The following is a 6,127-nucleotide window of genomic DNA, read 5'->3' as shown; positions in this document are numbered from 1 at the left end:
AACCCCCAGGGCCCTTTCTGCCTGGGCACTGTCCAGCCATGCCGTGCCCAGCCTATAATGCTGCAGAGGGTTACTGTGGCCAAAATGCAGGAATCGACACTTGGACTCATTAAACTTCATTTTGTTAGACTCTGCCCACCCATCCAACTGTTCCAGGTCTCTCTGCAGAGCCATCCTATCTTCCAAGCAGGGGCACAGGTGGCATTTTGCCCACCACACGGAGCTCTGTGGGTGCCCCTCGGGGAGTTCAGGGGCTCTCAGACCCTCTGTGTGTGCAGGGCTGTGAGGCCAGAGCTGCTGTTGTGTGGGGATGGACAGGAAGGCACCAGGAGAGAGGGAGAGATGTGGAGAGAGAGAGAGGAGGCGGCTCAGGGCTGACCTCGTCACTCTCCACAACTCCCTGGGAGGAGAGGGCAACCAGGGTGGGGTCAGGCTCTGATGCCAGGCGACAAGTGACAGGAGGAGGGGACATGCCCCCAGCCTGAGCCACGGACGATTCAGGCTGGACATTTGGGGTCCTTTCTTCACAGAAAGGGCTGTCAAACATTGGCAAAAGCTGCCTGGGCAGGTGGTGAAGTCATCACCCCTGGAGGTGTTTAAGGAAAGCCTGGACCTGGCATTTAGTGGCAAAGCCTGGGTGACAAGGTGGTGTTGGGTCAAAGGTTGGGCCTGATGACCTCAGAGGTCTTTCCCAGCCTAATTGGTTCTGTCAAAGCCTTCCAAGGTCTGATCAGCTCTGGGGACTGCCTGGCTGAACTCGCAAAAATGGGTAAAGCACCACGTCTGCTGAATTTGTCCAATGCAGCACACAGCAGCATTAAAAATGGCACACAGCCAAGGAGGTGGTGGATGCTTTATTCAAACACAGACACCAGTACCACACACACCTGAACCTCTTCCACACTGACACAAGAAGCTGCTGGTGTCACTGTGGCTCTCCTGGTGGCTGGAGTGAGCTTTTTGGGGGAGTACATGGGATGTGTAGTTATCTGTAATGAATAAGAAAGACTGTATTCTACTAGCAATACCAGCTAGTAGACACCAGATAAATGGTAATATTTCTCATAAATATTAGTTGTGATCTGTGTCTCCCCCATCTTCATCCTCTACCAGGGAAAAGGGTATTTACTGTACTCCAGCAGGTTTTTCTACTTTGAGGAGATGAAGGATGAAGCCCTTAATGAGTTCTGTTCATGTGGCTGCAGAAAAGCCCCCTCTCACTGGGGGAACTTCATTTCCTGACCATGCCCATCCATTATCCCCTACCAGCAATAAACATCTAGAAATTGGTTTTAGTAAGAGCTTTAGGAGCCTTCAGCTCATGCTAAGATTAAAAGGGTCATATTCTTTTGTGTTTATACAGTGCAATGGATTCTGATTTTGTGTGGGTTTTTTTTTTTTTTTTTCCCCTTTTAAATCTTAGCCGGAATCAGAAGGAAGGTTGGATCATCACTGGATATAATGCACTACCATTAACTTCATGAAGCAATTTCTCTGGTACCATTTTGCTAGTCCAGGCATTCTAGCTTTTATTTTAATTGAGTTTGTTGATAAATCTGTCATGACACGCTTTCTGTATATGATCTTCCTATAAAAAAAATTATTTCTATGAAATAAAATTAATTCCATGAACAGGATTAGAACAAAGCTTGTGCATTTTTTAATCACGTACTCAATTGGTTTCTAACAAGCAGTAGCAATGACTTAGATTGGCCTTCTGTTCATTTATGACATTCCCATTAACATTTGCAAAACATGCAGTGAGGAAAAAAACATATGTTGAAATCACACAGTTCAGCAGTTTTCATTAAATATTACCAACTACGCTCCCTGTGGAAATGAAATATTCTGATTCAATCAATGAATCCAGTAAATAAACACACAATTGCCCGCGGTGCCTTTGGCATCAGGATTTCAGAATTTCAGTTTCCACACTTGTCCCCAAGACCAGCAAAGAGCACGGCTTCGTGCTGGGGATGTGTTGTGCTTCATCAGGTCATGTCTCAGTGCATACATGTCACTTTAGGTCTGAGCAGATGTGACAGAAGGTAACAGACTATCCTGTGCTGCTGCAACGTTGGCCCTTGCACCGGGGAGATTGGAAAATGCAGTGACCAGGAAAGAGAAAAAAAAACGGAGTAAAAGCTAATTTTCTGACAGGGAGTCAAATAAATGGAGTTCACATGCTCCTTCATTGCAAGAAAAAAACAAAAAACAAAAAACAAACAAACCAACAAACAAAAAATAACCCTGTTACTATCATGAGAATAATAATTATTTGTCATTCTTTTCGTTTTGGCAGCAAGCAATTATCACCTTCCACAGGACTGAGGCAGCCAGAGACTCCAGTGAAAGGAAATAGTGACTACAGGTGTCAACTGCATTTAAGACATTTTATTCCTACATGCTGTTTTATGGATTTCAAAAGTGGGATCAATTTTCCCTTCCTGAATTCTGACTGCAGTAATATTTTTTTTTATTTATTTCTTTTCAAATGAGAATGCTACTGGCTTCCTTTGGCATATTTCTTGATAATATGACTGCTTTGGTTATTGCAGTGGTATACCTTTCATGTCTCTGGCCATAATACAAGATTCTTCATTTACTTAAAGCTTTCTTGATGTTATTGAGCTGAGAAAATTTACTTCAGTAGTCCTAGAAGCAATTCCAGGAATAGGACTTGATCCTCCACTCAATTATCTGTCCACATTCCATCAAGCATCTGTAGCCAGGCTAAACAAAATGTAAGGACACCCGGGCCTTAGATCAGCCAGGAAATGTTATCTTGGAATTTACTTTTTTCCTCCTAATGTAACAAGAATTAATGCCAGCAAGTCTCCTGGCTCTATGGAAGCCAGGCTCACCTTCATGACTGCCAAGCTGTTTTAGCAACTCAATTATCAGTCATTTTAATTTCACTATATTTTAGGAAAAATGCAGAGGAAGACTCACATCTCAGCAGAGGATGCAATCCTGGTGTGGTCATGCAGAACAGTTTTGTCCTCAAAAGTTATTAGAGCCAGTCAGTGGGAGAAGGGAAATAAAATTAGGTTGTCTTAATTTAAAGATCTATTTTATTTTCATTGCCATTTGGCTTTTTGTAATCATCAGCCTTATCCAACCATCACACTTGTTATTATCTCTTTCACTGGATTTTGCAAACATGGAAAAGTTTACCTTTGAAAGTTTTTGACTAGTGAGCTCCTCAAATTTTTATATTAGACTTTTCCACCTTCCTTTTGACATTGAATAATTCGGAGAAAGATACAGAGATGTAGAAAAAGAAAATACAGAGTTAGCATAATTTTTATGTTACCAAATGAGGGACCAAAAGCCAAAATTGGAATGAAAGAAGAGACACCCAGTCATAAATTTGGTGCTTGGTATTTATGACAGTTTCTAAGACCTTTTTTAGCATAGCCTGAAAACAGAATGGCAGATTATCTTCTGACAGGAGCAGTAAAGCCAGGGGTGCCAGGTGCACCTGTAAGCAGAGTAATGCATGTGACAGCACAAGAGGCAAGGGAGAGGGAGCCTAAGTGCCTGGATAAGTGGAAAGGCAGTGAATAACCTTAAGGAATAAAGTGCATCAGATCCTTACAGCAAATGACACAGGCCTGACGTCAGTTACAGGAAAAATCCCTCTGTGCCTTTCATGGAGCAGCTCTCCCACTGAGAATTCAAGGACAAAAAGAAGAGGGTTGGTGGTTTGGGGTGCTTTTTACCTTCAGGTTATAGTATGCAGGCATGAAGAAAATCCAGGCTGTCTGTGAGTTCTGTCTGCTGCTTTGGTGCATGATCAACTCCAACACGCCAGTCCCTTTTTGGGGCACATAATGAGAAGTGAGAGGCCTAAAATAAAAGCAAAAGAGTTCACAAATCTGTTGGTTTAGTGAAGATATGGACGGGGGGGGGAAGAAAAGCAGACAGAATGATCTAAGCAATATGAACAAACATAGCACGAGGAAAAAGAAGATGAGAGATTTTAATATTGTAGTAAGCTGGCTGAGACTTTGTTTTCTTCATGCAAGAAAAGCCAGTTCTTTATCCACATCAGTTTTTTGATTCAGTTTTCACAGACCTCGTGTGCTGGTAGTTTTCTTACCACTTCATTTTTTGGTCAGAAGGTGATTTGTGCTAAGATTCAGGTTGTTGGCATTTTTGCCTTATGGGTTCTCATGGGACAGGTCTTATTTTTTACACAGGTGCACTTATTTCTCAACCCAAAACCAGGTTGTTGTGTTAACAAACCTTTCATACCAAGACTGTTTTTGCACGGGATCTTGCAAATTGCTTAGCTACACTTAGAAGAGATGACAGGCCAGCTACTAATTTATTGGAGCAGGCCTGATTTTGATGAGCCCTTTCTTTTATAATTCTTCCACCTGTCACATCATCTCCCTCTATTTTATAAATTTAAAAAAAGCTCGTATATTCTGATGTTAGAACAGTTTGCATATTATTAAGGCTATTACCAGTTATCTATTAAACACAGGACAAGATACATTTAAAAAAAAAAAATTAAAATGAACAAAACTTCGTGGAGCTGGCACAGCCCCAAACACCCGTGGAAGAAACGTGGAGGGGAAAAAGCAACACACACCCCCCCCCCAAAAAAACAAACCCCCAAAACAAAACGAAACAAATAAAAGACCCCCTCAAAAACCAAACCTAACCAAACCGACAACAACAACAACAAAAACCCCCAAAAAACCGCAAAAAATCAAAAACCTCACAAACAAATAAACCCCTCAACACCCAAAAACAAAACAAGAAACCCACAAAAACCCCAACCAACCAAAAAAACAAAACCAACCCGCCCCAAAACAACAAAAAAACCCCCAAAAATCCGAAAAAAAACCCCGAAAAATCCCCAACAAAACCAAACGAGAAACCCCAACCAAAACCAAAAAAACCCCAAACAAAACCCCCCCCAAAACAACAAAAAAACCCAAACACCCCAAACAACAAAAAACTCACCGAAAACAAACAAAAAACCCCCCCCCCACACACACAAAAAAAAAAAAAAAAAAAAAAAAAAAAAAAGAAAGAAGGAAAAAAACCCCCAAAAAACCTAGAGAGCGCATGTTGAAAAGGGGGGAACCCACCGAAAACGGACACAGAGAAGGGTTACAAAGGCCCAAAGCGCTTTGTCCGGCAGAGCCGCCGGCTCAGTCGAACTTCCCGCGCACGGACCGTGAGGGAGCGCCATTGGAGCCCTCAGCCCCGGGAACACCTTGTGCCGCAGGAAATGCGCTCCGCCTGCTGCCGTCCGCACAGCTCACTCGTTCCGTGTCGAGCTGCGAACCACCGGTGCCCGGGGCTCGAGGCTTTCTGGAGGACAAAACTCACCCCGCGGAGCTCCCCGCGGCCACCGCCCGCCACCGCGGCCACCGGGACCACCGCGGCTTCCCCGGGGAGCCGCTCACTCCGCATTGCCGCCCGCGGGCACTGTGTCCCGCCGGAACCATTTTCCAGGGGCGCACGCACACAGGTTTCGCCCGCCGGCTTTTTGTGCGTTTGTTCATTTCAGCTTAGGCTGAAAGCGGTTTCAAAGTGGCTATAACACTTTTTAATAGTCTTTTCAACATGAAAAAGGAAATTTAAAGGTAGCTTTTCCATTGTCCGTAGGTAGAGGGAACAGAAAGGGCCCTGCAGACACAGGAGATAGTGACCGAGAGGTCTCTGGAGCCCGCGGGGAGGCGATTGCCGCAGAAGCTGCGGTCCTTTCAGCAGACTGTATTTTTATTTTTAATGGATTTTTAATAAAATACCATGTAGGTATAGATTTTGTGGCTGCCACATCTTCCCCAGTGGCCGCTGCACACAAAATCTGCCCCAACGCGTCCCACCTTCCGATAGAAAAGGAATTTTGTACATCTACCCTCACGTCACGTTTTCTACGCCGCAGCAACAAAGTCCGCAAAACTTCATTTTACCCCGTTTTATCCCTTTTGCGCAATATAAGCGCCCACATTACTGCTCTTCCCTAGGCTGAAATCCGCTAGCTGAGATCTCAAGGTGGTTTGCCTCTTTTTTTTTTAAACTCTCGTTTAAACTCACGTGCGGACCGTGGCCCGGGTTACGCTCCGCGGATCATCCTCCCTCTCCCCACCTCTCATTTTCC

The 6,127-nt window shown here is 44.1% G+C and overlaps 1 long non-coding RNA gene across 1 annotated transcript; it reads right to left on the bottom strand.

Annotated features, from left to right (window-relative positions):
• Positions 1-855: 855 nt before the first annotated feature.
• Positions 856-5,223, bottom strand: LOC136304110 (uncharacterized). The gene is made up of 3 exons (XR_010724384.1): positions 5,109-5,223; positions 3,726-3,852; positions 856-989 (listed from the first exon to the last, which is right to left on the bottom strand). It is a non-coding gene; the product is annotated as an uncharacterized lncRNA (long non-coding RNA).
• Positions 5,224-6,127: the final 904 nt, after the last annotated feature.

The sequence above is a fragment of the Chamaea fasciata genome, unplaced genomic scaffold, assembly GCF_029207755.1.
Source record: "Chamaea fasciata isolate MVZ Bird 193981 ecotype frontalis unplaced genomic scaffold, bChaFas1.0.hap1 SCAF_50, whole genome shotgun sequence".
NCBI classification, from domain to species: Eukaryota; Metazoa; Chordata; class Aves; order Passeriformes; family Sylviidae; genus Chamaea; species Chamaea fasciata.
This window is presented reverse-complemented; position numbering and strand designations above follow the sequence as displayed.